At 38.9% G+C, this 22768-nt stretch overlaps 1 protein-coding gene across 2 annotated transcripts in view; it reads right to left on the bottom strand.

Annotated features, from left to right (window-relative positions):
- Positions 1–22768, bottom strand: part of SGCZ (sarcoglycan zeta) — a 421202-nt gene that overhangs the window by 396612 nt on the left and 1822 nt on the right. The window lies entirely within an intron of this gene.

Raw genomic sequence — 22768 nt, 5'->3', positions numbered from 1 at the left:
GGCCTGAGAGAATATTTTGAGCGATTTTTCAGACTTCATGCATCTAAAGACATATGGTTGTGCTGCAAGGAATAAATGCAGAAAGAGGGGGAAAAAAGGTTTTTTCCATGCAAATAAAAAAGTAACAATTTTTCAAATAAAATTCCAAGGACGTAACTTGCTGAAGACTGGGTGAGATTCAGAGCCATGGTTAAGTTTTAAGCAGAGATAGAAGGGAAGATAAAGCAACCTTTACAGATTGCTTTAGGCAGTTCCTATCACACAGAAGGGGATGTGTAGGAAAAGCGCATAGTAACATTTTATGTCAGTTTAACTGGTAAACCATAAGCTGAACTACATTATATGAAAGGTGAAGTGAAGTTATTCAAGGAGGGTCATAATTTAACAAAAAAAATTAAAGCTTCCTAAACCAAAAAGCATGTAAATTAACTTGAAACAGAAGGTTTTCTTTGCTTCTTTTTTTTTAAGATTACTCATTCTTTTATGTAATTCCATGCTGTAATACCCATATTTACTAACCATACAAAATAGAACTTGAAGTATAGTATCTCATAAGATCTTCGCCTGTTTCTTCCTCCTAAGTCAGAATCAAGCCTACCAAAATCACCCTCACAGACCTTCGTGCAGCCCATTCCTAAAAAAATCCATTGTTGAATACTCCACGACATCTCTCTTCAGTCACATAATCACAGAATCACAGAATATGCTGAGTTGGAAGTGACCCACAAGGATCATTAAGTCCAGCCCTTAGTCCTGCACAGGACCATACCCAAGAGTCACATCATGTGCCTGAGAAGTATCATCCAAACACTTCTTGAACTCTGTCAGCCTTGGTGCTGTGACCACTTCCCTGGGGAGTCTGTTCCACTTCCCAATCACCCATTCGGGGAAGACTCTTTTTCTAATATCCAACCTAAACCCCCCCTGTCACAGGCCATTCAGGCTATTCCCTCAAGTCCTGCCACTGGTCACCACAGAGAAGAGATCAGTTGCTGCCCCTCCACTTCCCCTCATGAGGAAGTTGCAGACTGCAATGAGGTCTCCCCTCAGTCTCCTCTTCTCCAGGCTGAACGCACCAAGTGCCCTCAGCCGCTCCTCACAAGTCAAGGCTTCCCCTCAAGGCCCCTCGCCATCTTCGCTGCCCTCCTTTGGACACTCTCTAATAGCTTAATATCTTTCTTATACTGTAGTGCCCAAAACTGCACACAATATTCAAGGCGAGGCCACACCAGTGCAGAGCAGAGAGGGACAATCCCCTCCCTTGACCAGCTGGTGATGCTTTGCCTGATGCCCCCCAGGACACAGTTGGCCCTCCTGGCTGCCAGGGCACTGCTGTCTCATATTCAACTTGCCATCGACCAGGACCTCCAGGTCCCTTTCCACAGCACTGCTTTCAGGCATTTCATTCCCCAGTCTGTACGAACATCTGGGGTTGCCCCATCCCAGGTGCAGAATCCGGCACTTTTCCTTGTTGAACTTCATATGGTTGGTGATTGCCCCATCCTCTAACTTGTCAAGGTCTCTCTGCAGGACCTTCCTGCCTTCGAGGGAGTCAACAGCTCCTCCCAGTTTTGTGTTGTCTGCAGACTTGCTTAGTATCCCTTCCAGTCCTGTATCCAAGTCATTTATGAAGATATTGAAGAGCGCAGGGCCTAAAATGGAGCCCTGTGGAATCCCACTAGTGATAGGTCAGCAGTCTGATGTTACCACATTCACTATCACCCTCTATGCTCCACCCATGAGCCAATTGCTCACCCACCAAATGATGTGTTTATCCAGCTGTGCTGGACATTTTGCCCAGAAGGATCCTGTGAGATACAGTATCAAAAGCTTACATCAACTGGCTTCCCTTGATCAACTGTGTGGGTTACCCTGTCATTGAAGGAAATCCTATTCGATAAGCAGGACTTTCCCCTCATGAAGCCATGCTGGCTGTGACCAACAACTGCGTTGTCTTTCAGGTGTTTGTTAATACCTTCAAGAATAATCTTCTCCATAACTTTACCAGGAACTGAAGTGAGACTGACAGGCCTGTAGTTTCCAAGGTCCTCCTTCCTGTTCTTGAAAATCAGGACAACGTTCACCAGCTTCCAGTCATCTGCGACCTCTCAAAAATCATCAAGAGAGGTGTTGCAATGACATCAGCCAGCTCTTTGAGGATTCTGAAATGAATCCCATAAGGCCCCATAAATTTGTAGGGATCCAGCTGGAGTAGCAAATCCCTCACAGTCTCAGGCTTGACTGGAGGTTGATCATTCTCACAGTCAATGGTCCTCCAGCTCAGGGCATTGAGACGCCCTTGGTCCATCATCCGTGAATTTTGAAAATATTTCTTATTGCAGTAAATCCCTTGTTGCAACATCAGCTCACTCCTTCCAGTTACTGGATGAAGGAAATTGACTAGTTCCTTATGCCTCAAGTCATGTTTTCTAGACCTTTGATCATTCTCCATACTTTTCTCTCCAATCTCTTCAGCTGACCAGTATTTTACTTTAAGTGCAATAACCAAACCAAGATATGCTAGATGTTGGGTTTGGTTAGGTTTTTCCCCTTACAACAACATAAATTTGACAACTGGAGTTCCCTTCAATAAAACCTCTCAATTTCTTTTCTGCAACTTTTGCCTAGCTAGCCAGTTTCTATCTTTCATTGCTCAGTTGATTATTCTTACTGAAGTGCAATAATTTGCATTCGTCCCACTTGAACTGCATCCTGCTTTTCAGACCAAATCACCAATTAACAAGATTGTTTTAGATCTTAAGAGTCTTCTCCAAAGTACTTGCAGTTATGCCTCCCTCCATTTTCACTTTATATAAAAGAATACATCATCTAAAACCACTCTGAGATGACTCTCCCTTGCTTCCTTTGGTTTAATAAGAATTATGCAAGAATTTTTCACTTCAGCACACCGAGGTATTAGTTTCCACCCCAGTTCTGCATTTTCGGGGGCTTCATGCAGGTATCATTGCAATTATTTTGTGTATTTTGGCTGCTAGTGTAAATAACAACCTCAAACCTTCAATCAATAACATTTACCTACTTCATTAAAAAATCCAAAATAGACACAAATTCAGATGTGAAAGCAATAAACACTTGTTTAGAATTTACAGCCAAAATAAAACTTGGCTTTCCCCAGTGTCATGTGGAACATACATCTGGACTTTCAAGCAGCAAAGTTACACTGCAGAAAAAAAATTTAAAAGACAAAATTTATTGAAAAATAAATCAGGTGTATATAGAAAAAGAACAAGAACACAACAAAGCCTTGTTCTAACTGACTAATATAAACATTTACATTTTGCATAAGGATTAATGGATTAAGATCCTTCATCGTGAAGGGGAAAAAATGGCTGTTTATGATCTAGTGTTAGACAACAATAAGTGGCTTAATCTGGTTTTCTCTGAAGGTAAAGCTGTATTTAGTAATGGATTTAAGAGATATGTACAAAAGTTTCTTATTTAATTTTATTAGCACGTAAACTCTAAAAGATTTTGGTACACATATATCTGTGTAACCTTTTACAATGGGAATTCCCACTCCGGTATTGCATGGGTTTATTTGTGTTTTTTTTTTATAGGAAGGAAAAGTACCCCATGTCAACAGAAAATATGGTGAGATAATCTTCCTAAAATTCTGTTTGAATGGAATAACTGGATTTCTAATGGCAAAGCGATGATACATGAACACCAATTATTATGCGAATTAGCAAATTCACGCTGAGAAAAAACAAACAGCTTATAGGCCATAACCATACACTGGGCTTCAGGCTATCTTCTCTCTGCATCATATTACTTCTTTGTGAGACAGCACTCAGCAAATAAAAGGGCAATGTAATTTCTGTGTTGTGTTTGATAGAAAATTTAGAAATGCTGTGTAGTACTCTAGATATATTCTGTGGTGTAAAAGAGAATTATTGAAGTGTAACAGCTCAGAATTTTAAGACAAATAAGCAAGTTTTGTCAGCAGAGTGGAACACAGAGTTTACCTTTGAGCTTTCTCTACATAATCCTTACATTTTATGCTGCATTTATTGAATAAAATGCCTTGCTGTGAGTCAAACAATTAGTCTGGAAGATTAGTTTGGAACTTGAATTGGTTCCAGATGATAGAATCAAAATTAGAACTCAGCTACATACACATCATTATTAATTTGGTTATATTATAAAAAAAATATTTATTTTTGTAGTGTAAAGCAATGAGGAAGTAACATGCAGTAAAAAACACTATCCATAGCACAACAAAAACATAAAGTGAACTGAGCAGAAATTTTTACAATACGAATAATGTGATTTTCCAAAAACAAGAGATCTGAAAACATATGCTTGATGTTTTATTTCAATTCCAGTAAAGGAACTTCAGCATTTGGAAATCTAAACAGTAGAAGTGATCACTCAGTTGTCATTGCAGCATTGCTTAGTTCTGGGGTTCAGACTTTAGTTTTCCAAACTATTTTTTCTGTATCTCCAATACTACTCTATACCAAGTTACTAAGAAATCAGAAGTAGACTGCATGCTTTTACTATATAAAGAGATTTCTGACTTCTTGATTTCAAGGTTTTGGAGAGCAGAGGTGGGGAAGATTTAGTTAAAAGATGTGTAGTGAAAAAGACACAAAAATTTAAAATTCTTGATCTAGTTAAATGACTTATTTTTTTCTGGAAAATGTAAAGCAGGTCTAATAAAATTTAGAAGAAATAAACCTCTGCCCTTTAGTGTTATTGACATATAGGTAGCATCTGGATGTTCAGAAGAGCAAAAGCAGTAGTATTTGTAGGCATACATGTGTAAGGAAAGAGCCAACCAACATCCTCCATCAAAGCACATAATACAAAAGAAGAGAACAAATTGTTATAAAGTATATAGTGGATTTTATACACCACATATTCTATACTATATAGCATTCACCAGTGTATTCTGCCATTTAGAAGACTTTCAATTTATGCCTTTGGGTCTGAACTGGGGAAGTGCAGACCCCACCTGAGTCTACTGCTACAGTCTGAGCTTCACAGCCAAATCTCTGCAGCCTGAATCTGTAACATCTTGAGTCCACTTGGCCACGACATGGACAAAAAAAAACTTATAATACACATGAGTGAAAAGTCTATACTTGTAGACTTGGTGCAACAAGAAAATAACTACAGAGCAACCACTTCTGAATTTCAGTTTTATACTTTCCAGTTTCTTTCAAATGATTGAAAATTAGCTCTACTTTCACAGTTAAAAATTGTAAGATTTTATACAAGATTTTGCTTCTCAATCTCCTATTTATTTACCTTTATGAAGTATTTCCTATACATTACAAGATATAAAGGTCACAAAATAATCCTGAATGTTTCTTCAGACCTTTACTCAGCCAAAGTCTAACAATAATTGTGTAGCAAGTTGTTGCAAAATTTATTTTTCAAACAAAAAAAAATTGTCTCTTCTGCTGAAAAACAAAGTATTTGTTTGTAAAACTAGAAAGGGAGCATCTTCACTTGTGCCCCTGAGAATGCTGCTTTTCTTCAGATTAGTTCAATGGTGCAGATAATAAATGAATTTAAAAAAATCACTACTATGCATAATATTTTTAATTATGGAATGTATTACAAGTCCTAAATTATATTTTCAGGCAGTGAATATAATGCTCTGGATTTCTGCCTAGAATACTATTACCATTTCAAAATACTTTCTATTAGCTTCTAGAAGGACAAGAGGGTTGATCTTCTAAACAAAAGATGTTAAGCCTTTTTGACTAAGGAATATCCTAAAAATTTATTTTTTAAATCTTTGTACAACTGAATTCTTCTGAAAAAATCATCAAGAAGTTGAGCCTCACGATAAATGCAATCAAATTCAAGCCATGGATGCCATTTGGATACTATACATACATACCTGTGAAAGACTCTATAGCACATACATGTAGCTCATTTTGGGATAGCTAAACTACTTTCATAAATGCAGTATATCTTTTCCACAAAACCTTGGCCAAAATGAAAAGCAAGAAAATTAATTATTCTGCATGTACATACTAAAAACTCTGCTGCCCATTTGAAAATGTGCTTATGGCACTTGCAACCATTGCTTCATTTTGTTAATGTTTCAGTCAGAGACTTTGAGATCACTCCATTTTTCCAGATATTTAATGTCTTAGGAACAATCAGATTATTCTCAATGTCACAGGTTTATTTCACCCATTTACCTTATTTACTCATGTTAAGCTGGTAACATAAATTAGACTAAAGCATAATTTATGACTGTCTTAGGCATAGCATCTTGAAAGGCATTCAGTCTCAACCTGTAAACATCAGGGGACTGACAATTCATCTCTTTCCTGGTAAATTTACTCCAGCAGCTAATCATGCTCCCTTTTATATATTTGTGTGCCTGATGGGGATATGCACATGCCCTGCACACCTATTATTATGCTCTTCTCCACTACAATGAAGTCCTTTAACATGCTGAAGTTACGCTGCATTCTATAGTTTCGTTTATTTGTTTGTTTGTTAAATAAACAGGCCAAGCTCATTTAGACTTTCCCGGGGGGGGGTATTTTTATGATGCTCCCATTTCAAGGTACTTGAGCTAGTGTAGGCACTAGAAGAAATGTTGTTTGGTTATTTAGGAACACAAAAACAGCCACAGCAGATCAGACAAATAATAGGTCATTATAGAAGGATACTTGGAGATACCATATAAGACAGGACAAGTATTTAGGATATGTTCATCAACTTCCATTCCAGGAGAAGTATATTTGTTCTCTCTTTTATTCAGTTACTTTTCATGCTTAAAGGTTTTAAAAACTTTTGCTAAAGGACCTCATCAAAAGTATTTCAAATGGGCACAGGAGATCTTTGCCTCTGGTTGCCTTACCCAGCACTCTGCCTCACTGGATAAGCAGACCTTGAATGGCAATCTTCCCCCCTGTTGTGGGTCTCCTCTGAACCACCCTGTCATCTGGCACTCTCCTGCAGGGCCTTGAAACAGCACATAGTGTCACTTCCTTCCCATGCCAACGCAGGATCATCTAACCTATGCATGGAGCTGATTGAGCCGGGGAAGCATTTCAAGTACAGCTAATTTCTCTTGAAATATATAGGTGAAAACTGTGTGATAAATTACAATGCAATAAAGGATGACTTGCACATGGTTAAAAATATTTCTGCAAGTTACTAATGATACTGCTGTCATCCAACAGTATGGCTATTACAGAGCTGTTCAAAAACTTTCACAGAATATTCCAGCACAATTATTCAAACAAGGGATGCATTACAATGCATAAATGATCTTTTTACACGTGAATAAAGACTTAGAGCTAGCTGGATTATTTGGTTCCAACGTGGCTAAAATATAATTATTTCACTCGCAGAAAGATTCCTATTGTGTTTCCCATAACTATGTGATACATTCTCAATGCCTTATTGTGGCATCTGCATGCAGAGCACTTCTAAACTAATTATTGGTATAATTCTCACACACAGCCTGTATATGTATCACAAGCATGGGCAGATTCACTTGCTGAAGCAGAGTACTTGTTTTCTTTGCTGAAAACTGAGAGGGAAAAAGGAAACAAAATCTCTGTTCAGTGTATTACATACTACAAGTGGCTCAGTGCAAGAGAGAAAGAATATTTTTGATTACATGACTGCAAAAGCTGTAACACTGCCCCTTATTTTTATGACTAGCCTATATTTTCTTCCATCCTCTACAACTACTTATGAACTGTAAAATATATGACTGGGCTTGATTTTCTGAGTTGAAGCTGAGCTGAAGCTTAGTCTTCTGAGCTGAAGCTAGCAGTAAGGGAGAACACATCCTCCATATTTGCCAATTCCCTTTCACCTTGTTAAAGAAGACTCAGCCACCTCCAAGAGAAGACAAATGCTTCACGGGACTCAAGACAGAAAGGCAGCACAGACACTGCCTTCAAAGTTTCTTTACAGATATCATAAGGGAAACATTAGCACGACCTGAGACCTCACTGTTTTTTCAGCAGAGCTGCTTTTACAACACAGAAGAGAAGGGTCTCCCAGCAGAGCCAGCTAAAGAGACACCAGGACTGCACCGCTGGGAGAGACAGCTGCAGCAGAGCCAGAACTGCCCTCCAACACCTCCCCCGGAGCATGGGTTTGTCTGCCCCTGGCACTGCTGCTGAGCAGGAGGTGGGTGGGTAGCCAAGCCCTCTGCCTCTTCAGGAAAATACTGGCTGAGGAAAGATTCAATCAAAAGATCCTCACTGTGATTTCTGGCTACAGCAGTTGCTAAAAACTAACGTGCTCCTTGCCCGTTATTTTCGAGACCTTTGAATTTTGATGCCTAATGTCTTTGTTACGCTCTCAGCTACAAAATGCCCATTACTGCATACACGCACACTGCTGCAGTAATTAGACCCACACACTGCCCTGGTTCTATGTGTTAATTGAACTTCTGCTGCCATTACTGAGGGTTTAAAGAAAGCCACTAGACAACAACAAGGTCAATGAGCACAAATCTGTTACCTACCTCACCAATCATGACACAGAAAATTTTTTTCACACTTGCTTCTGTATTTCTTCTAATAAAAACATGTCACTATAGAGGGATCATATTTAAGTCTTGAAAATTAATATTCAGGAATCTGAATCTCAGGAAATATTTCCTCATTTTACTGAAATTAATGAGATCATTCTGATGAGTGCTTATGAAAGCAGATATGAAACTTCAGAGACTAATGCTACAATAGCACACCTCTTATAGCACTGTTGTCAAAAGAAAGTTTAAAAACTAAAAATGAGAAAAAATGAAAAATACAGCCTTATAAAAGCTGTATACACATATGGCCCTATATGTACATATATACACTTTTTAATACACATAGTACTTAGAAAAGGATTAAACAATTATACTTAGCGAAAAGTAGAACTCAAAGAAAAAGATGGCTTTGGTTCAGCTAATGTAATACACAGCATCAGCAAACTGATCAGCAAAAAAACTTTTTCTTAGGGAAGTTTTTCAGAAAACAACTGAAAGGTCACAAGGCTAACTTAGAAGAGGTAAGGCAAAAAAAGCAATGCAAAATAAATTGAACAGAATGAAAATCTTGTATTATCCTTATTATGTTCTGTCCTCTTTCTCCATATCAGCTGCAAGCTATTGAAGGAAATTATTTTCCTGCTTATGTAATTGGAAAACAGAACATGCTATTCCTTTAATTGTGCAGACAAAGCAGATGTCTCATGCAGATTTTGCTTTCTTTGGAGAAAAGAGGAAACAAAAGTCTTTCCCCAAAGCAAATTTTAAATTTCTTAAAAATTTTATGCAATGTATTAGTTTTAATGTCAACTTCTGAACCAAAGAAACCTCAGGGGTGGAGGGACTTTGGCAGAAAGCAGGCAAGAAAACCACCAACTTAGAGACACATCTCTTTACTATAACCTCTTTCACAGCACCAGCATGGTCCACCTGACTGTCACTTCAGATGAGCCTGCTTATTCCATATTGCTTCTTCAGGAAGAGATACGTGCATGTGTACACATAAGTCATAGACGAAAGAACTGGAGGAAGACCTGGAACAGGTACCTTGTGGATATGAGCTGGCCATGCGTGCTCACAGCCCAGAGTACCAACCGTATCCTGGGCTGCATCAGAAGAAGGGTGGCCAGCAGGTCGTTTATCCCCCTCTTGTGAGACGCCACCTGGAGTACTGCATCCAGGCCTGGGGTCCCCAGCACAGGAAGGACATAGACCTGTTGGAGTGGGTCCAGAGGACGGCCACGGAGATGATCAAAGGGCTGGAGTACCTCTCCAATGAGGACAGGCTGAGACAGTTGGGGTTGTTCAGACTCCTTGTCCATGGCTCCAGGGAGACCTTATTGTGGTCTCTCAGTTCTTAAAGGAGGTTTATAAGAAAGGTGGACAAGAGATAAATTAAAAGAGGGTAGATTCAGACTAGATATAAGGAAGAAGTCTTTTGCAATGAGGGTGAAGAAACACTGCAACAGGTTGCCCAGAGAGATGCCCCATGGTAGATGGTAGATGCCCCATCCCTGGAAATATTCAAGATCTGGTTGGCTAGGGCCCTGAGCAACCTCATCTAGTTGCAGATGTCTTTGCTCTTTGCAGAGGGGTTGGACTAGATGACCTTTAAAGGTTCCTTCCAATCCAAACTATTCTATGATTCTGTGATAGGGTATTTTGTCACCAACTATTTTTCTTCACTGATATTTTGCTGCAGTATTAATTATTTGGCCTAGCTATTGACAGCCTTTCAAAATGACTATTCAGAAAAGTTTCAAGACCAATGCCCTTGATAAAACTGCAACTTTCCTGTATTCATTATGCTCTAAATCACATCTAAAATCAGGTTTGCTGTACTTCTTTCCAGGAGTCAATGGGTAGCTATACTATCATCCATAAATCATACTCTTCCACATGACTTAAAAAGACCAGAGGTATTTCCTTTTTAAGGCTGATAGTCTAAACAGATGTCTAGGAAATAATACTTTTCTTAATTTACCCTGTGACCATGAACAGATATATCTTATTTACTGCCTATGTAGATATTACTATAATAAACCAAATCATAGCATATTCAAAGCACAAGGTGTAACAAAGTGTATCAAATGAAAGGGAGTTCCTCCCTGCACCATTGACACTGGGTTCCATGAAACTTGGAGCTCCTAACAGATATTTTAATTTAAAAAAAAAAAAAATTAAATTCCGTAGATTTTTTTTCTTTTTCACAGCCTTGCCAAAATTGTTGGCATTTGGGCAGAAACATTCATTTAGTCATGAGCCAGGATAGTGGTTCCAAAAGCACTGAGATGGCTTTACTGACATCTCTGTATTTTGTTTTCCACTGTGCCTACTTAGCCACTATAAATGCTACAGGCTATCAGTTCTGATACTGCAGAATGTAAGAATGGGAAACGGACCCACCTTCTAACCTCTCAGGCCACAGTCAGTGGACATTGGCTGAGTTGACATTTACATTTTCAGCTCATCAACATCCCCCCCCGTACCCAGACAAATATTCTTGTAAAAGAGATTTTTTTAACACTAGGACAGGAAGCACAGAATTCTGAGTAGAAGGCTATTTCTCTGTGCCCTGTACTTCCCCTAGAAACTCTCTTTCTCTACCCAGTGACCAGCAACAAGCAGACAGATACCCTACATAGAAATGCACTTGAGCCTATGTTCCTGAATAAGCAAATGAAAGCATTCAAGATTTCACATTCAAGAATTCACATATTAGAAAGAAAAAACTAGCTGTAATGTATGCAAACTGCATCCCTCAATACATATTTTTAGGTGTATACTGATTGACTTGTCTCAGTGTTTAAAATTAAGTTGCCTTTAGGCAGTCAGGTCTCTTTCAAGAGCTACTGATGAAGATATTATTAACCTTTGGTACTGAAATGTTTTTAGTAGCACCTGATTTATCCCAGAAAACAACATTGCCATTTCATTCCTAGCCCTGGCCTGTGAAAATTTACAGCTTAGAGGCTTTCACTTGTTTTGTTTTTTCAGAAGGAGGTGCCAATAAAAGCAAACTACCCATCAAAATGATACTGATGCAGACTGTTATGTGAGGGATGCATTACAATTTTACCTCTCTTTTATAAGGTATGATTTAAAGGTAATTTTTTTTTTTAAATTAGTTATTTTAAGTGGCTCTATATTAAAACAGAATATATTGAGCAAATAGTTATTCTTCCTCCTGTCTCCTCTTCCCCTGAAAGGTTCACAGAACGTATTTTTTCAATAAAAAGCTGGGATTGTGTCTGTCATTACGATTTAATTGTGATACAACTTGTATAAGGATTTGTTTTATTGAAGTGTAATAACAATCACGAAGACATCCATATTAATCTTAGTTCAACATCTGGATATAGGCATATCTTGGCTCCCCATGAGATGAACAACTGAATCCTGTGTATTCTGACTGAGGTAGTTCAGAAGGTCACTAAGCAGGATTTCTTGGCCACATAGGAATATAGCATTTCCTTCTCTTTGTTCAATTCACATTCTTGTAACTACTTCTGAGCATGTAAACAAACTTTATAGATAGTAAAATAAAGAAATGCTTTGTTCTTGAAATGTGTGGTCTGGTTTACTCGCAGTTGACAAGGCATTTTACAGGAACACATTTGACTTTTTACAAGTTTCCAACAGCAGTAAACTTTATTCCTGCTGACAGCAGAAGGAATTGCTGTGCGCAGAATAAAACTGATTGGTTTAAAAGTCTAACCCTGTTTCATGTTTTGTCCTCTAAGGTTACATTTAAATCTGTTTCAGACAAATTATTTCATAAAAACCAATTCTTTCTATGTTACTGTAGTAAAAATACGTATAAGTGAACACCAAATCATTGCAAGGTAAGGGAAGATGGGTTTTTATTTGAACTGGAAATAGGTATTTAATTTCCTCATGTAGAAAACAGTATTTTCATGGTGAAATGTTCAAATTAATTTTTTTCTTAGTTTACAAGATGAGAAGAAAAAAACATTTAAGCAAATAATAATAAAAGAAGCAAGAAACAAACCCACCATCATAGCCCTCTGCAGCAAGCAGGAAACTTGTGTATTGGCCCATGATTCTTGGGCCAAATTCTGAAGTAATTCTGAAATAATTCTGAAATAGTGGCAATTCAGCATACACAAAGTCTGGGAAATACCATATGAAGAAGGGGCACTTAACACTGTTATAACAGTTCTGGTTTGTGAGTGATGATCCAACTTAAGATGCTCCAGCGACCAGCTACTAGCTGCCCACTGCCCCCCCAACAGAGCTTCCTAACTACTGCTGAGCCAGCTGTATTTTACTTTGGATCTTGGTTTGAAAGTGTTTGCATCCCCTAAAATTAAAATTTATAGCACTTTGTCATTGCTAGAAAAATTGCGCACTCACAACTGCGCAACTGGCTGGCAAGTCAGATAAGGGTGTGCGAAAAGCACAGAACTGTGTTGAACTGACTCAGGTAACACAGTGGAAGGCACCTTCATTTGGCTCACATTGTGCTACTGGCTTCTTCCAGTAGACTTGCATCTTGTCATCTCTCCTGTTCCCTTCTTCTTCATACTACTGGCTTTATCTGGGGGAATCACAAGAAGATGCATGAAGTATTTACTTATCAAAGCTATAGACTATTTTGGCATTGTTATTGATTATTAAAGAAATCCGTAATTTTAAATGTAAACAACAAGTTCATGCACATAGAAAAAATGTGGTGAGTCAGTGAAATTTCTATTCAACTAGACTTCTGTTTTAAATAAAAATCACAGTATTATCATAAGAAAAATGTAAGTCTATTTATTTTATTAGTTGTAGGAGCATACTTAGTCACTACAGATGGAAACAATATTGGTACCTGTGATTGCCAGTCTCTGGAAGTACCATTAGATCTTTATTAAAGGCTAAGGTAGCAAAAAAGTTATTTGGCATTATAAGAAACAGAAGAGTACACTTGTTCAACAGAAGAAGACAGTTTTTCTCTAATATAATATCCAGCGAAAGCTGAGTGAAATGGGTCTCAATTTTTTTTTCATATGATTTAGGGGAAATTTGCATTGCCCAGGAGCACAAGTTTTGATCCTATACTTAGATCAGCAAACTATAAAACATATGGCATACCAATTCAGTGGTAACATTCCCTTAGAACAGTAAGACAGTAGCTTTCTTAATGCCATCCAACTCATATTGACAATAGAAACATCAGCTGTTTTCATAAAAAATTGTCAAATTTTTCTGGTCCCATCACCTCCTATGCAAGCCCCTGTGTATAGACATGGGTTTCCTGCAAATTTTCTGAGTAGTCATTTGAGTTTTCTAGCACCTCAAGAAATAAATTTCACTCTTTTTTTTTTTTTTATATGTATTAAATGTTACACATGCCTTACTTACTGCATGGTAATGCTAGCACAAAACACTTGGTTATCCTATTTGTTTTTTTAAAATTACAAAATACAGTGCTAAATCTGTGAATAATTAAGATATGTCAGTAAGGCATCAGCAACAGTGCAGACAGCCATACAGCCATTTTGATTCAGTTTGCCACAAGCTCAGCACACCATCACTGTGCTGTCATTGGTTATTGCACCCTTTAGCCTTCCCTTTCGACTTCAAATCATTACATTCCACTTGGCTATTCTAAAACTGCACTGGCAAGCACTGCACGTCTATTACAAAATAATAGCATTGTAGTCTGATACAGCAGCATATGCCCAAGACCAAAATGAATTTTACTCAATATAATCTATAATTCCTAACATATCAGGTGCTAGGCTTCAGCACAGCTCTCCTAGTGCTCCCTCTCTGCTCTGCTCATCATGCTCCAATTTTCTGCCTACTAGGTAGATTCATTCATTGATCAAGGTTTACGAAAATCCAAGTTCAATAGGACAGACAGCACCTCAGCAAAAGGTGCCTTCTGTTTTATGCCTGTCAGCACCATGATAGAAATTTTATCATGAGACACAAAGATACTACTCACATACCCATAATTTTATTAATCAACAGCACAAGTGGTCTCACTAGACTGAGTAGATGACATATTTACATGAACAGTGAATGTTATCTACCTCATCTAAATTAATACTGAACAAAATAGGCAGCTTAACTAGGGAGGAGTCTCTTCTGGGCAAATAGATCATTTTCCAATCACATACTCACTTGCACCTCATAATGAGTTGGGGGAGAAACGAAGGTAGGTATGAGACCAACTCTAAAAATAGTAACTCGCTCCCTTGAAAGCAAGATATACTCACAGAAATGACAATGTCAATGCCAGTACTGGGGAAACAGCACATTCTAACTAACTTGTTAGTCTATGAAGAATGATATACTTCTGCCAGATTTTTCAAAAAAATCTAATAAAACATTGATGAAATGGAAGAATAATTCTCCCTGCATGAAGATTAAGTGAGAACATGAGTCTATACGACAGACAGGTTTTGCATTCCTCTCATGTCTGCTCAACTGCAGAACTCATTGGGAAATGATACATAAAATATTTCTAAACTGATGTGTATCTGAAACAGTAGATGTCAAGTCCTACAGGAAGTGGCAGTCAATATCAGCTTGTTGCTAGCTATTTTTGCAACCACCTATTAAGTTTGACACAGCTAGGCAGTCTCATGATAGGACTAAATCCTCTTGTTTCAGAAGAAATAAAAGGGAAGATAATTATTACCAGTATTTCATACCAGGTACTGTATCTAAATGGATAATTACACACAAGCCTGTGTGCTGTCCCTTCAGAGGGAACTGCGGTTCTGACAGTATAAGGTTAGAACTAAGGGTAGATGCCTTAGGTACCCCACAAACAGGAGTAACTCAGCTGACTTCTACAGAGTATTTATCATCTGCTGTCGATGACTCAAGCAAAATGAAACACAGATGGATCTTGGTCCCAATTTTTGTCTTTTTCTTTTTTGCCTGAAGTCTTCTAAACTTCTGAGAGGATTAAGCTTTTGTGTTGTTTTGGAGGAGTGGATTTTTGCAGTGAGTGTCTCCTAGTTTGTACTTATTCAGAGCTAATTTTCAAACTATTGAAAGTAATAAATGATGCCATGAGTTTCATCTTTAAGGATAAGTAGTCTTCTGGAATAAATTTCCAGCCTCTTTGTAATGCATTCTGAAATCCTCTCTGCCATTTATTGAGGCATAGATCATTCAACTTCCTTCCTCACACATATATATCACACGGTGAATGGGATTTACAACAGCCAGCCTGCTCAGCAGGGAGACTCCTGAATTACCCAAGACAAATTACCCAAAAAGTAGGAAAAAAATAATTTAAAAAAAAAAGGAGACTATAATCTTACATGTCTCCTGAAGCCTTACAACCTTGACAGAAGTTTCTCTACTAACTGCGATTCACATTCTTAAATGTTCTACTGGACTATAATGACCAAGCAATCACTTTGAATATAAAAATTGGCTCAATCTTTTCTTCAAAAAAGAAACAACCCCTCCAAGTTGTGCTACAGTCCCATTTTATTGTTTAAAATATATGTAGTTTAAACTAATAGTAAAAAAATTACATTAAATGAAGACCCAGGCAATTTTTACCTCATTTGGACACTTATCGAGTGAAAGCCATTAGGGTCACTATTGTGTGCTGAACTCATGTCTGCAAAGAAATCACCCTTGAGCACCCTCATTAGATCTCAGTCCTCAGGAGAATTCGCTATATCTGGTGGACAAATATCAATGCCCCTGAACAGGATAAATACTAAAATACTCCTCTCAGTCCAGATGGGAAATATGCAAACAAATGTGTTAATCATTAGTGTGATGTGCCTAAGCAGCATTACTAGGGAAAACTGAAGTATTTGCAAATGCTTGGTGCCTGGTGAGTGAGGTGGGGTCTTCATAGATTCCTTTCCAGGACAGATCCTCCGTTGCATTGTAGGCAACTTCCTCATAGCAGCTCCTAAGGGAAATAATGAATGTTCCTGGAAAACACAGGACTTAGGGCTCTCACAGCTTGACTTGTTAATGTCTTGACTACTTCCAAAGCTACTTACACTAACCAAACCATGTTTCTGCCCGAGCCTCAAGTGCCATCAGGAAGGACAGAGTGCAGCTAGCCCTGACCCCTCCCACCACAGAGCAGGGAGGCTGGATGTGCAGCAGCTAGGCACCTTTCTGAGTTCAGATTTAACACCCTTTCCAATATAAGGCTTTAAATTGAAGGCAACATAAAAGGCTTTAAATCTGAAGCCCAGATTCTGAGGCTTAATTCAACTAGCTCTCTTCCCCTTTATTATAGGTAACTCGTGAAATTTTAGATCGCCTTTCAACCTTTGTCATCTCTGTTGATCTATGTGCAGAAACATACTAGCTTATAAAGCAGCAAAGGCGCTATTGATTTTTTACTTCTAGTTTTTATTGTTTCATGTATGTTGGCAATTTGTTAAATGCAAGTCTAAGTTAAGCAAACATGAAACCTTTCTCTAACACAGTTCATTTACTTGTCTTCCACTAGTTAAATGGCAGAACTGTTTATGGAGTGCTTTGTGCACTAGCTTTAAGAAGAAATAATATAATTTATTGTTACTGATTAACTTCATTTGTAAAGAATGCTACCTGTAATTTCAGTGGTTCACGTCAATTTTCCCCCTTTCTTGAATCCAACTCAAAATAAGTTATGAACAATTCCGAATAGAAGAAGACCTACATTACAAAGAAGTAGAAGTATCATCAACCTGATCTTGAAGAGTGAAAATAACAAAAATGCCTGTGTGGATCTGATCCACTTTCCACCAGGATCATGGTACAAAGAACAGTGCATTTAGAAAGCACAAATTAAAATTAATTCTGTTTTCAGTTTATGTCCTACCAGTAAATGTACACAATTACCTAAATACAAACTGGGAAGGATGTAATTTTTCAGTAGTGGAAGCTTCCGTTCACTAACACAATTTGTCTCTTCAAGAGTTGTAGGAGCAAGAAGGTGGAACCTATAAATTCCAGATCGTGCTGCCCACATGAGCTGAAGAGGACTGCTAAAAGAAAGAAATATGGCCAAAGGCCAGATTTTTATGCCTGAGGCATTCTACTACTTGTGACACTGATTGTTAGGTATATCACTGATGTGCTTCTGCTGATGTAACTGTGCTGACTCAATTAAGTACTGCTAATTTTAAATTGCAGAAAGATACTCTGTCCTCATACAGTACTTTTCAAGCAGTGCAAATACACAGCGTTTATACCACACAATCCTCCTCAAGGTATTATCTAGAAGTATAATAAGGCAGGTACAGATAGAACACTTTTTTTATAAAGTTGCTGAACACCAGAAGCTTGCTTTGACTTACTCAGTACGTCTGTAAATCTGGCCTTGTGGTATTAGCTGCAGTAATGCTTCTGAGAATAAAGCCTTGCATTTTCTATCACCGTTGTGGTTTAGCCAACAGTCATTCCTTCCTGTGACAAGGAACAAAACCCAGTGCTTGTGGATAGCAACCCCACAATATCTTTCTTCACAGAGTGTTTTGTTGTGGATCAAAGAGTTAACATGCAGTATCTCAGAGGAAGCAGAGGATCAGATGGCTTAGCAGATAAATGTGTCTTCATTCTTGGACTGTTAAGTAATTCTGGCTTTACAATGCATTATATATGGCTGCAGTCAAAAGTACAACAGGGCGTTAAGAAGGTTTCTGTAAGCTCTTTAAATGTACAAAGTATGTAAAAATAAAGGCAATAGTACAATTTCTAACCTGTGTTCTCCAGGTTTCTTTTGAAGGAGAGAAGAAAATGACAGCACTTTCCCTACGGGGAACTTCCAAGTCAAAGTGAGAAAAGACTCTATTTGTAACTCAGTGTACCTTTTTTGTTATTAATATTTGAATCCTTATCTTTGTCCTTTGGAATGCTGGACCTTTAGTGGACATAGAAACAAGCATGTTGGGCATGGATTTACAAAATTTATATAAAATACCACAAGGTGAAATGATTTCACAGGAAAAATCTCTTGTGACATTTTTGCCAGAATACTTTACAAGCAATCTTACTCCTGGTCTAATCAGGAAGCTGGGAAAGCAGTATCAACCTCCAAAAGGTTAAGGGACATAATAAGAAAGCGTGACTGGGACTCAGAAATATGTCTTCACATTAGAGTGATTTATCTTTGAAAGGCTCTAGCATGAGTTATACATTGTCTCCAAATCTTACATTCAGACCTATACAGACAACCCAGCTTTCCGTAGCATCACACACTAACCTCTTCTATTTCAGGAAGAAAAAAATGTGTTGCTAACCTTTATGTAAATTCTTTATATCTATTTTTTATAAAGTGCACAATACAGTGGCAGAGGAAGACAACAATATTTATCCCAAAATCCGTGAAGAACAGGAAGAGAAACTGTTTTTTTCTCTTTAACCAAGCCTTCAGATTTTGATGTATTTTCCATTTAAAGAGTGTTGAACTTAGCAAAGCTGTAATGTACAATGTCAAAAAGCACAGGTTATACTGATTCTCTGCGGTGATAGTACACGAATGATTTCTAAAGTGTATAGTGAGAGCACTGCCACTGTCTCGATCTTTTTTCTATGTCTGCTGAACAACTATATCTTACACACAGAATTTTCTCCAGCCTCCTGGACTATGTCTAGTCTTTATACATATTGGGAGATGGAGAGAAAAGCCCACAATAGGAACACAGAGAAAAGGAATTTGCATGTATATTACTTTAAAACCATTTCAGATTGACCTTTCATGAAAAATGGTTTAAAAGCTGAATTCTCTGACTGTGGCTGCAAAGGTTGATTGTTTTTATTGAGTACTGCTGATAGGACCCTAGTAAACTGTGAACAAAGGTATAGAAGGGAAGAGAAGGGGAGAGGTTTTGCATTAAAAAGACTAATTCCTTAGTATCCACACTAAGATGTCCACATCCCAAGCAGAGACTTGAATAATTGAAGTAGATTTTCATAAGAGCATGTTGAGTGTTATGGAGTACTATACTTTCCATTATGGAATGACTGACTTAAAACAGAAATATACCCACCTACCTAGTCTCATCAAAAGTCATCTCTGGCCCCTTCGTTTAAAAAATAAATAAATTTTAAAATTACAGACTTCCTTGAGGTATTAGTTCTCCTGTTAATTTAAATACTGCAGTGATTTACATGTTTAAGACCATAAAACTGCTGTTTAAACCCTTGTTTAAACTCTTGTGGTTTCCTTGTTTGAATTTTTTTATCAAATATTTCACAAATACATAAATCGTATTGGAAGACTATTATCGCAAAAACCTCAGCTGTGAGCAGTTTCATGGGGATGTTAAGTGAGTAGTTTTATATCACCAGGACATGTAAAACTGTAAACAGACTATAAATATTCTCTCATGAACTGAATAAAGAAATTCAGATAATACTTACAAGATGATTCAGAAATAAAGTGTTTAAAGTTTTTTGCATATTCAAACTGCCAAGTTCAAGACACTTAAACACTATTAAAAAACATCTTGGGATTGTAACGAAAAATTCTCACTGAACCAATGTCTTCAAGTAATAAATGGTTTCCAGGATGTTTTTTATTCCATCATATTAAAAATCACACTGTTATGACACATTCAATTACAAACCAACTTTCCTCCAGAAAAGTACCAGTGTTTTACAGACTACAAGGAATACTATTTCCTACTATCTAAGACCGTACACAAACTCTGGATTCTAAACAAATGTAAGAGAAATAGTCATGATATAATTGTCTGTCAAATGACTGAGCAAATGTGAAGGGCAAAATCTGTAACAATCTATCCAGTGTCAATGAAAATGACAAATCAACAGAGTCCAGCAAATACAAATGCCTCTCAACTATTCTTTGCAAATCAAGCTCAGACAATTTCAAGCAATTACATGCCTCAACATAAGTTTTGACTACACTAAATGCAAAGTAAGTTAATTCATCATATTTTATACATATATACAAAATAAAAAATCCTATAAAATGCATAATACTCACAAAACCATACATGTGCATGTATGTTCAAAATGTAGGTATAGACTCTCACATACACTTTAGGTAACTTAAAGTCCTTCACAACACTAAACCCAAGACTACAGTGCAACTACAACAGAATTATTTAGTTTGTGTTTTCAGCACTACTCCTTTAAAACAAAAACCCCACAGGCTTCTGAGTTAAAAAGTCAGAGGAAAGTTCTTGTATGCATCTGAGACAGAAGATGAGACAGATCAAAGGAAAACCAGAACAGCTCAAAACCTCTGGAAGAGTAGTCTCTATTTTCAGTACTGATCTCTTTCATCAGGCTTTCGTGCACGGACTAGTAAGGGGAAGCACACCTAACCTCATTAGTAGGTGTTGCACACATGATACTTGCTCAATTTTTCACAAAACCACCCTTCAAAATATCTATTCATTATACATCAACACATATAATTCAGAATTCATTACAATCAATGCAATAAATAATAGATTTCAAATTTCTATTTAATGCCTGATCTGAGATGTATGGAAGCTTTATATATCACATATATTTCCAGTATCATTATTGCATATTATTAGAGACAGCACATTTGATTTGTATTAGTAGGGAAGTTGTCACTATTCTTTTTGTTGCTTACTGGCATACATTTGTCATAATGGAGAAAACCCAATATCAAGAAACAAAGTGTTCAACCTGTTTCCAGAATTCTTGGCAAGCTCTGTTACGACACTCTGCTACTATATTCGACATTCTTGACATGAGCCCTCCGTGCAGTGTGGTGCAGAACAGGGTCCACCGGACACCTCAGGACCTCTGGCTACCTGCTATCTGTATACCCTGACTCTGCCTCTTTGGTCTGGCAAAGGGCTGTGTCGGCCCAGGGGAAAAGCAGTGGAGCACTGAAATGATTTCGGCTCTCCTGAGGCTACCCAGAAATTGATGAAAGCTTTCACGACTTGGAACAGTATTGGAGATGCTCTTTACTGTGCCCAACTACAGCAAGGTCACCCGCTGGGAACCTCCTAGAAACCCAAGAGCTTTGTCCTCCACCTCGTACTGCTGCTGGTGGGAGAGAGGCTGGACGGTTCGCCCTGCGGGGAAACCCCAAATTGCAGAAGAGAGGTGTGCTGCCGCCTCGCACCGCGGTTTGGCACCCCCGGCGCTGTTGGCGTGGGAACTGCTCCCGGTGCCGCGGGCTGGCGGCCGGGCCCGCACCACCCCCTGCCGGCGGCGGGGCCGCGTCCCGCTCCCGATCCTGATCCCGCTCCCGCGGCGGTGCCGGGCGGTGTCCTGCCGGCGCCTGGGATCTCTCCCAGCAGCCACACGTGAATAAAACACTGGTAAAAAACAGGATAAGCAACGTGACAAAGTGGCTGATCCCAGAGAGCTGCCCAGATCCTAACAGCATCTGCAGAAATGTCTCCTTTGGAACATCTTCTCATACTGATGGGGGGGGGGGAGAAGATGAAAGTGCCGATGCTTACTTCTCAGCTCTGCTCCTTTGCTCAAGGTCGCACAGCCTCTACACGCTGCAACATGAGTCCTAATGGCAGCGCACATGACTACGGGATTACTGGCAGCCCATAGCTCTGCCCCAGCCCGCGCTGGATGCCAGGCTCACAGCGGGACGTGCCTCAGGCTTTAGGACAATACATACGAAGTGCTGCCCCCTTGTAGCATAAATATATTTTCTTTAAGGACCCTTTAAAAATAATCAGGTACAATAAAACTTTCCCCCCCCCTTAAGAGGAAGACTCGGTTTCTGCCTTCCCCACACCAGCTGCCTCCTCTGAATACTGGGAAGGCTGAGGCAGGAGGGAGAGGACTCCCCGGCAGCTCAGGCAAGAAGCTTTTGCGGTGTGGCAGCCCTGCAAGCGCTGTGAGTATCAGCGGTTTTCAAGCAAATCAATTGTTTTATGGCCTTTCTTGTCCTGCGCTTCTGTCACCTTAAATACTCATACAGTGTCACAGTCCTGGGGTGGTTTTCCCTGGGGGGATTTATAGCAGTTCGGAGCAAGACTGGGGGGGTTTGTCATTGATGTATGTCACAAGTATGTATGTCACAAGTATGCTGAAGTACTTTCAGCTCTGGTTTGTAGAAGGAAACCGTCAGCAGCAGCTCAGCGCTCACCAGTTTACCTTCCCAGAGAAGAGCTCTGGTGCCCAGAGGGGGTGTCCCGAGCATGGTTGTGCATGTGGTACAATACAGCCTTTCCCCTCCTCTGCCATCGCTTTTTTAGCGCGGTCTCCGCCACCACCGCGGCGAGGTGTGTGTGTCCCGCCCCTCCGGCTTGGCCCCGCTGCGCTCGCCCCGTGCGCCCGCTGCCTCCCCTGAGCCAGCCACCCTCTTTA

This window comes from Pseudopipra pipra, chromosome 4, assembly GCF_036250125.1.
Source record: "Pseudopipra pipra isolate bDixPip1 chromosome 4, bDixPip1.hap1, whole genome shotgun sequence".
Lineage (NCBI taxonomy): Eukaryota > Metazoa > Chordata > Aves > Passeriformes > Pipridae > Pseudopipra > Pseudopipra pipra.
The sequence above is the reverse complement of the archived record's forward strand: the minus strand, read 5'-3'. Positions and strand labels throughout refer to the sequence as shown.